We start from the raw sequence: 11,007 nt of genomic DNA on the forward strand, positions 1-11,007 counted from the left end.
CGCGCCGCCGCCGCTCGCCGCCGCCAAGCCTCTGCCGCGCCGCCCTCCTCCGCCACGCGCTGCACCCTGTCGTCGCCCACGCCGCCGCCCACTCACCGGAAGCCGCCGGAGCCGCGTCGGAGTTCGAATCTCGCCGTTCGGTTTTTTTCGGTTTAGGAAAAAATAGCCGGTTTTAAAAAAAAACCTAGTTACGTTTTTTAGACCGATTCGTTGGTTTGCTCGGTTTAGTTTTTTTAGCGGACGTTCGTCCTTACGTTCGTTTTAACGAACGGTTTTTTCCCGTTAGTCACAAACAACGAACGTTCGTTCGTTAGCCTGTTCGTCTGTTTTTCTTTTTCTCGAGTTTTTCATGATTATTTTCGATCGTGATTTCGGATCTGATTTTCGTTTTAGTTTTTCTTTTTGCTCGTTTATCGGAATCAGGCGATTCAAGCGCCTAGATCTTCGTCTCGAAGCCCTCTTTCCGTTTAACCAACTTGAACAAGATTTTGGTACTCTAAAATTTGACTTTAGTCCAGATTAGTAATCGAATCTTGTTTCTTTCGCAGTTTGTGTTTCGTTGCTCCGTTTGATTTGATTCTTTTTGCAAACCGGATTTCTTAAGTTGAACTTTCTGGTTAGATCTTCTTATTTGAGTTTTACCCGTGCATCTTTGTTTGATTGCTTATGTATGCTATTGTTTGTCTGTGATAGAACACCCGGAGTGCAAAGCGTGCTACTACGAGTCTCTAGGTTTCACGGATCATCAGCAAGGCAAGTAACACGATCATACCCCTTTATTACCCAGTTTTTATGCATTAGTTCCAATCCTCAAACACTGCATGATTAGGATGTGATTAACTTGTGGGTTTGGGAAGTACATGATGAGGTAGAACCTATTACCTGTTTTATTATCAAACCCTCAGGAGTTACCTCTACGTTGCTTATATTGCTATGCTATGCTCGTAGACGTGGATTGGGTTTGAGTGTATCCATGACAGATGTGAGATTGTTAATTAATGGTGCAACTTAAGGTGGCAACTTTAATACACATCTGGGTGGATTGCTTGTTTGGGCAACTGCAGAATCCAGTCTTGTCCTAGGATATCTCGGAGTACCCGTGTGATCATCCTACGGTCCTCCACCCAGGCTCAAAGGGATCTTAAGATTATTCATGCTATAAACTTCTATGGGCAGCCACAAGCCATTATGGGCTCTGGCATAGTATGAGTAAGTTGTGTGACCTCTTTCAGTGGTGGGCTAGCAGATGTAGAGGGAAAGTGGGTGTAACTGTCCACCCAGAGTAAAGAGTAAATGCTTCTGAAAGACTGTGTCTCGGTCATCCATTTCTCAAACATCATGTAGTGCGAGAAATCCAACGGAGGAGATCGAGTCTTGTGGGTAAAAGTGCACAAACCTCTGCAGAGTGTACAATCTAATCATGGTTAGCCGTGTCCCCAGTTATGGACATCTTGAGTATCTAGTACTTGGATTTTCCTATTGTATCTCATCACTCTAAATTAATTTGTTGGGTTAATGGACTACTTTAATTGGGATTGAGTTGGAGGACCCTTCTCAGTGTTGTTTCAACTACCATGATAGTTAAAATAAAAGTTATTCCTTTGTTGTAGGGAAAAATTGGCTTTTCGCAAAAACATTATAACCATACAGCCTCCACCAGCCAAATATGCATATAGTGTTAGCATTATTTCTGTTCATTGCTCTACTGTGTTACATTGCCATCATATTCCATGTGCTGACCCATTTTTGGGCTGCAACATATCACGTTGCAGACTTTTCAGATGAGGAGTAAGGTTCGCTAGGTCATTGCCGTGCAGCTCAGTTATGTCATTGGAGTTGATGGACTCAATTTATCTTCCAAGCCTTCCGTTGTTATCGTATTAGATGGCCTTAAGCCATATTTATTGTAATAAGTTCTCTTTTGGAGACATTCGATGTAATAAGTGTGTGATTGCTACTCTGTTATAAATCCTTCGAGTACTGTGTGTGTCAGCATTACCGATCCAGGGATGACACTGAAGCACAGAGACTTGACCGTTTGAGGTCGGGTCGCTACATGTCCCTACACCCATATCTCTACTGTTAATGTAAAATCAGATGAAGCACTAAGCAATGCTACCTAATGTCACTATTAAGTAATGGTCTAGTGCCGTCGATAAATTGAAGCAATGCCACCTAATGTCACTGTTAGTAATGATCTAGTGCCATCGATAAATTGAAGCAATGCCACCACCATTTTATGAAGTGCTTCCGTCTTGCTTTATTTCCCACGAATTGTGTGTTTGCAGTTACACTTAAATCTCACAGCACTAACATTGCTTCATCCCAGTAGAACTACACAAATTTGATTGCACATTTACTACCATGTGCTACTCTAATGACAGTAATACTAATGCTATTGTTCTGCATGTTAATCTAGTGGCAGTGTTGACATGATGTGATGCTACTTACTTAAGGGCACTTTCATACCGTCAATGTAGTGCCAATTGTAACACAATAAATGTTGTTGTTAATCATATGCCACTGCAAATAACTGTCACTGTTGAAATAACTGTATTTCATATTTGCGCAAATAGGGATGTATGTTTCCATATCGTTTCTATCTGTGCAATCAAAAGTACACAACTCAGTTTTAGAAGAATTGCACAAAATGAGATGGCTATTCCTAGCTGCCGTCCTCTAACCACCCGTCTTCCAGGTATTCCTACATTGGTAGTGCCTACGTAGAATGACCAACGCAATCTAAAAGAAGCTGATTCGTATGTTTTACTTCCTGATTGCAGTGCAGGGATGAGCGGAAACAACTGCATCCTAGTACGGAATGCACTTTCTCCCAGTTCATCCATGGACCGAGGACTAGCTGACACGGCTGCATGGATGTTTTTGGGACAGTTGCGTGGATAAGAGGCATTGTGGTCTGCTTATTTCTGCAAATAGCAATGCTTAAATTTAGTGGAACTACACAAGAAGTTCAGATGGTCAGTACACTACATGGTTCAGTTCAGCATTCCAACTGAGAACACAATTATAATTGGGTATTCTGGAATGAGCGAACCTAACCCTGGATGATGGCAACAAAAAAAACCCAGAGTGAACTCCAGGAAATTAAAGCCTGCCTAGGGAGGCCCTTTGCTAAGAGAAGCCTTGCTTGATTTTTCCTGATTTGTAAACCTCCTCACAACTTTATCTTTTGTTGTGAACTAGTATATGTTTGTTATGTTCAATGAATCATTGAGATGTATAAAATTTCTTAACTTATGCTTTTCAAGTATTTTATGAAGCCGAGTTTAATGTGAATGTTCCACATGAACACTGGACTAGCGTGTGAATGTTTGGAATTTACATTGTGGCCTCAGTTAACTGCATGAACCACTGTAACAAGATACATAGTTGCTTATACGCCAGACAACAGATTATTGATTGTTAGCTGGTCGATAGCCGACTTTTCTAGTGTTGAAGCGAGCTGAGCCAATGCGCCATGTTTTGCACAACTACTTACAAGTGAGGTAGCACCAACAGTGTTTACAAGTACTTAACCAGCCTTACGTACCCTATGTATACGTCGGCGCACAGTTCTCGAACGAGTACTCTATTTCATCAAACACACACTACTCGTACCGTGACAACTTATGTCTTACCATTCCATATTCATGAATAAAGTAGTGAGGACGCATCTGTTTTGTCAACAATTAGGATGGTTCTCACACGATTCACTCGCATACAAAAGTAGCAGTAGTTCCCATAGACGGATTCAAACAGAGTACTAGCCCAGAGGGCTCAATAATAGGAAAGGTTCTGATAATTAGACACAATCCAAACTACAAGTAAACACTAGCTGGGACAACTATTTCATGCCTCGATCTAATTTGGGATGGACACAAGATGGGCCTTGCCATGAACATCATCGAGAACGTCGGGCAGCAGCTCAATCCTATGAACCTTCCTGAAGATAACCTTGTGGCCTTGCCACTCATAAACTTGTTTGTGGAGGCATGCCACGTCATCTTCCTGCGTAAGCTTAACAATAAAAGTATGCTCACAAACGAAGGAGTAGCTTTGAACTTCTTGTGCTTCAGTACACCATGGACAACACGCCTAACAACAATGAGGCTGGAATACATCTCGACATTGGTATAAGTGCAAATGGCTTCCAGGATCCAACAACCTAAGAACTTTGTTTTCCCAGTGCGTATATTCAGGTCATCCGCCTCATAGCGGGTGACATGTAGAACCAGACAATCCTTGTCTACATCAGGGCTCTAATTGAAACAGAAACAAATTCTGAATTACTTTCCAATATAAGAAACACAAGTTATTTAAACCACTATGTAGAGTTAAAATTATGCATGACAGGGAAGGTAGCATGGCATCGAAGCTAATAAAATTTTGCATTATTTATCACCACACACTTTGATGAAAAACCACAATCTAGATTGGTAAAGAAGAAAATCACCTTGGGCAGCTCAGTGGGGGGGGGGCACATCCTCGAAGGGGGAAAACTGCTCCTGCAGGGCCACAAGGGCTGTAACCTCAAACGGGTTGTTGACCATCTTAGTAGTGGCCGTGAGCGTATCTGGGGTCGGATCGGCGGCTGCCTCCATCTTCTTGGAGCTCTCTGTCTCGTGGGGATCAGCCTCCCGCGTCTGCTCCAACATTGCCAGATCTTTGCCTGGTTCTCCTTGGTCCATAATGAAACTGACGAATACTAGGAAACCGCTGAAAGGAAAACACAATCGCAATGACAATGAAACAAAAAGAGAGTGAGGATCGGTTACTGCTTTGCAAAAGTTCTTTTTTTTCTGAACGAAAATATACCAACATCCCGGATCCGCTTACCTTCCCTTCGTTGGGAGAGAAGAACAGTGGCATATGCGAGTGTTGTCTTTCTTGAAGACGGTGAGGGAGAAGGGGATTCAGGGAAGAGTGAAATGATGGTTGCTTCGTCCGCCAAACTTAGGCTGCGGGGAGGTGGGGTTTTGTGATACGATGGCTCGTTACGCTACGACCGGGGTGACTCTCCTCCTACATACTGCCTTCTAATTTGGTGGATGGCATTTGGGCCCGCGTGCTGCATGGCCCGCATGTCGATGAACAAAAGTAAAATGGCATTCAGTAGAGGGAGACGTTTCATGACCTCGGAGGAGCCAGAAGCAGTAGTGTATCCACTGTACTAGTAGTAATTGTTTTTCTGAGTAGCTGTAGAGTGTCTCCACTGTACTAGTAGTAATTGTTTCACTGGGCCCAAGACAAAACAGCCCATCCACACTAGTAAATAGTAAAATCAATTCAAAAGCCCATATATTTACTTAATGAGAGGCGCTACCCACACCTAGCACACCGCCCCCCAAAAAACATGGGTGCTCTTCTTCCTCCTCATTCCCACCCACCTCACGTCAGCTCGCCCCACTTGTACCCCCAAATTCCTTACCTGACTCCTACAGAAAACCCCAGCTCCCCTTCTTCCTCACCACTACAAAAAAACCCCAGCTCCCCTTCTTCCTCACTCGCACTACAACTAGGCCGTCATTCGTTACTCTGCTCAAATCCGTGAGCTCGACACGACACCCTCGAGGAAAATGGAGTCAGCTGACCCCAATTCCAAGAAGATGAGGCTGCCGCCAGCGGTGACGCCTATTGTAGACCTCGTACCCGGCAGCGCATGGAAAAGCGGTGAGCCCGCCCCCACCGGATCCATGGAACCCGTAGAATCTCGGGCAGACTGCATCAGCGATCTCCCGGACGCCATCCTTGGCGAGATCATCTCGCTTCTCCCCACTAAGGATTGCTGCCGCACCCAAGTCCTCTCAATTCGGTGGCGCACTCTATGGCGTGCCATGCCCCTTAATCTCGACTGTCGTCGACTATCTCTCTTTAATGATTTTGAACTCCCTAGAGCCATCATCTCCTCCCACCAGGGCTCCGTTCAAAGCCTCTACATCCTATCATGCTACCTGAGCAAGCATACCATCCCCTGCATGGTGGACGCCTGGCTGAAATCCCCTAAATTCACAGAACTACAGCTGCTTGAGTTCTACTATTCCCCAGGAAAGCACCTACCAGATACCGAACGTCATGTACTTGTGCCCTCAGCGCCGATGTCCATCTTGCGGTTTTCCTCCTCTCTCCACACCGCCACCTTTGCATTGTGCTACCTACTAGACAATCTAGTACTAAACCTTCGACTCCCATTTCTCATAAAACTTTCACTTGTGCAGGTTCGTATATCGGAGGCCTCATTGCACAACATCATCCACTCCTTGCCCTACCCTGGAGTGCCTGGTGCTTGTTTTCACAGTTAGAATCGGTTGTCTCCAAATAAAGTCGCCTAACCTTGTAAGAATTGGAATTTCTTTTGACGGAAGGCAGCTCATCATCCAAGATGCCCCTTCACTTCAAAGGTTGATCCTTGATTCTAGTTATTCACCGTCGCAAATAACCGTCCTCGTTGCGCCTAAACTGGAGACCTTGGGTGTAATACATGATCTCTGTGCTCATTTCAAGATGGTGTTTGGCTCCATAGTTCTTCAGGTACTATATATTATCATCTACACTTGTAACCATAAGCTGCATTTTAAATTTATGCGCATAAGTTATATATCATTTTGGAGTACACATTTTATACTAATATTATGTTCTGTGCTCAATGAAGAGTTTCTCCATGGATAGCCTCTCAATGGTGCTGGATTCTATCAAGATCTTATATATCCAAATGAATAGTTTTGATCTAAACAAGATTATTTGCTTGCTACAATGCTTTCCATGACTGGAGAAGTTGTATGTAAAGGTGATAATTTCACGCACATTGGAAGCCCGCATATAGTGTACTAGAATTAACCGTTCAGTTGTTGCTCTTTCGACACTCTTTTTTTAGACCTTAACTATTTTCAATCTTCATGTTTATTTAGGCAATGGGATGGGGTAAGAAAGTTATAACCAATCGGTGGATTCATAAGCACCGGGATTTTCTCACTTCTCATGACATTCGATTGAAGAAATAACGCTAGAACGATATGTAGCCAACCATGCAAACACTAGATTTGTCACATTCTTCCTACTGAATGCGAGGTTACTATTGTCCATCAGGCTTAAGTTTATTAGCAGCATGGTTTTGACGGATGGGTATGTTGAAGAGCAAAAAAGGAGTTTCAGGTGGACAAAAGAGCTTACGAACGTGTCGGGCTTCTATTTGCAACATCTTGTGGTCATAATCCAGTAAATTTTATGACCCAGGATGTTCATTCTATGGACCTGCCCAATCCATTTGACTATGACTGCCAAAAATAGTGCTGGAGTTAGATGTTGTTGCCCTTTTCAATCTGGGTTTTGTCTAAACCAGATGAACAATTAACCCTCGTGCTTTTGTATAGTTTGTAAGCTGGAGTTAGACGTTGTTGCCCTTTTCAACTCGGTTGTGACTGTCATATTTTCTTTGAAACAAGGCAAATGGCTTGCCATTCGTTTAATTAAGAGTGAAATGTTGTAACAAATCCCAACCAAGGGAAATAACATCACTCTTGCCGGTTGTTTGAGCTCACTGTGCATTACAGTACCCAAGTGATTAGCCCCCACTAGCACCCACAAACTTATTTTGAACTAGCACACCAAATGGGCTGTAAATTTTCATAAGAAAGGCTGCATAACCATGACAGATTTGGATTCTGACATTTGGGACCCACGAGGAAAAATCCTATCCAAGGTGGTGTCGACTTACTAGCTAGTCAACAAACGATTCTGCCTACCAGCCATTGGATTGGCATCCAACATCTGTCATCTATCTTCTATCTCTTGTCTTCTTCCTCCAGCCGCCAAAACCAAACCAAACCACTCTTGTCTTCTATCGCCTGCACCCACCTCGGCTGGCTGCGCCTCCGTCGCCCTACTGTACCCTCCAACGTTGGCTAGTCCCTCCCTCTATTCCTCCACACGTCCTTTTATTCTCCGGTGATGTCAGCCCCAACACGCACCCGCACTTGAACCAGTCAACCCTCGTACTCCCCTTCGCCTGCGACTGGACCGACGCATCTTCCACGGCTCCTGTTCATTCCGTCCGAGGCCTCACCGTCGTCCTTCGCCTTGGTTCGCTTGCTGTGCGCGGTGCGCTGCCCTCTTGCGTTGTCAACATCGTCAACAACCGAGAGGAACAAGGAGATGACTGTATGTGGAGAGAATGATAGTAGGGACCCACCAGGGTCATGGCAGTATGCAAGCAAGTGCCTCGTTTTTACAAGCCCAAAAAAATGGTTCCTCCTAATGGTTGTACATCAGGGGCTCATGCCATTGTCAATGTAGTCAATAAACGAGAGAATTACACAACGAGTGTCAGCCACTAGGGACCCAGCAGGTCACGTAGTTGTTATTTACTTTTTTAGGAACAAGCAATTGTTCTTTATACTAGTTTTAGCGACGGATCAGGGTAACAATGGGGCTGTGCGGGGGCTGTGGCCCGTCTAGCTAGGGTTTTATTTATGTTTACCACATCATGAGCCCATTGTGTTTTTTACTTGCTGAAAATGGCTAGACCAGTTCTACTTTTTTTAAGAAATACCCAAACGAGGGCTACTTGCTTTGACAACCCTGTTGGGCTGCAAATCTTTCAAGATGAGAAGAGTTTCATTCGGTTTGCCCAGAAAATGGACTATCAGTAATGAGAAATGGGTTGTACATTTTGAAATATCATGAAAACGGGAATTAGTTTCAATTTTTTTCATTTCAAAACTTTAAATTCATTTATTTTTATGTGTGGACAATTATTTGGATCTTATATTAATATAAATTTATTTTTCAAATTAGTTTGAATGTGACTCGAAATTTCGGGATTAAAAACAGTTGACCGCTCAGAAATATGCAAAATTTCCTATAATTTTTAACCGTGGCCACGATATGGGCTGTAATGCTAACAAAAAGAAGATGGGCTCCAAAAAATCCTTAATAATTAGGAAATGGGCTATAAATTATTAGAAATAATGGCAGATGGGTTGTATGTTGTTTTCCACACATTGAGGCTGACTTGTGCGCCTACTATAGGTTGACACGTATGCTTTCCTAAAAAAAGGTTGATGCACACGCAACACCATGTCAAATTAGTCAACACACGAGAGGAGTGCTTGTTCGATGTCCATCGAATGGCCATCGTGCTTCTTCAATCTCTGGTCTTCCTGCTCCAGCCGCTCAAACCAGCGCTGGCGGGACTGCCTGCTCCCACCTCCCACGGCCAGCTATGCTGCCGCGTAGGCCTCACCGCCCCACCGTACTCCCATCGCTAGCCTAGCCATCCCTCTACTCACCCACACCTACTGTTATTCTCTGACAATGGCAGATGAACCAGTAAACCCTCGTACTCCCCTCTACGTGGGAAACAACTGCCGAGTCTTCCCTGGCTCCATGTCGTTCCTTCCTAGGCCTCGCAATCGTCCACTGCCCTAGTGCTCTCGGCGCGGCGTGGTCAACGAACAACATCCATCGGAAGTGGACTGTACGTGGAGAGACTGACAACTTGGTCCACGACCGCACAGAAGTAAATGCCTCCTTATTGGGCGCAAAATAATGATTCCTCCACCTGACAGCTGGGACCCACCGGAAGGGCCTTTGTATTTCATGAAAAAAAACGCTCCCCCCGCTGACAGCTCGGACCTAGCAGCTATATCTTCGCATGCAAGGAAGTGCCTCCTTATTACGCACACAAAACTGAATACTCCCCCAGCTAGCTGGGACCCACCATAGTTGGAGGCTGACTTGTGGGCCTACTAAGTTGACGCGGCCGGAGGGCTTTGTCAACTTAGTCAATATGAACGGTTCTAGCTCGAGTGACCATACGATGTCCATCCAACAGCCGTAGTGCTTCTTCAACCTCTGGTCTTCTTGCTCCAGCCGCCCAAACCACGGACGGTCATGCCGCCTGCTCCTGCCTCCCGTGGTCGGCTGTGCTGCCGCGGAGGCCTCACTTCCCCTACTACTCCCACTACTGGCCAGGCTATCCCTCTACTCACCCACAACCACTATTATTCTGCGGCGACGGTAGCCTCACACCACAGCCAAACCAATCAACCCTCTTACTCATGTCTGCGTGGGCATCCACTACCGTGTCTTCCCCGGCTCCGCATCGTCCCCTTCCTAGGCCCACCAGCTGCATACTTTCCCCCAGACTGCTGGGACCCACCAACTACATCTTCACACGCAAGGAAGTGCGTCCATATTACGGGTAAAAAATGATTCTCCCCCTGACAGCTGGGACCAACCAGCAATAAGTTCGCATGCAAGGAAGTGCCTCCTTATCCTCCCTAACAGTCAGGGCCCACCTGGTTGAAGTGTATGTAGCGTTGTCATTCTGGTCGCGAACGTGTACGTACATACTGATAACCCACAAGTATAGGGGATCACAACAGTTTTTGAGGGTAGAGTATTCAACCCAAATTTATAGATTCAACACAAGGGAAGCCAAAGAATATTTGTAAGTATTAGCAGCTGAGTTGTCAATTCAACCACACCTGGAGATTAATTATCTGCAGCAAAGTGATCAGTAGCAAAGTAATATGATAGTTTTGATAACAGTAGCACCAGCAATGGTAACGGTAATAGAGATAGCAATAGTTATGTAGCAAGTGCAACAGTAACGATAGCAGTACTAACTTAGCAAGAACAATATAAGATAAATTCGTAGGCATTGGATCGGTGACTTGCTAGATGATATTCATCATGTGACAGTCATAACCTAGGGCGATACGGCACTAGCTCCAGTTCGTAAATATAATGTAGGCATGTATTCCGTAAATATTCATACGTGCTTATGGAAAGAACTTGCATGACATCTTTTGTCCTACCCTCCCATAGCAGCGGGGTCCAATTGGAAACTAAGGGATATTAAGGCCTCCTTTTAATAGAGAACCGAAACAGAGCATTAACACATGGTGAATACATGAACTCCTAAAACTACGGTCATCGCCGGGAGTGGTCTCGACTATTGTCACTCCAGGGTTGCCGGATCATAACACGTAGTAGGTGACTATAACT

This window comes from Triticum aestivum, chromosome 2A (assembly GCF_018294505.1).
Source record: "Triticum aestivum cultivar Chinese Spring chromosome 2A, IWGSC CS RefSeq v2.1, whole genome shotgun sequence".
Lineage (NCBI taxonomy): Eukaryota > Viridiplantae > Streptophyta > Magnoliopsida > Poales > Poaceae > Triticum > Triticum aestivum.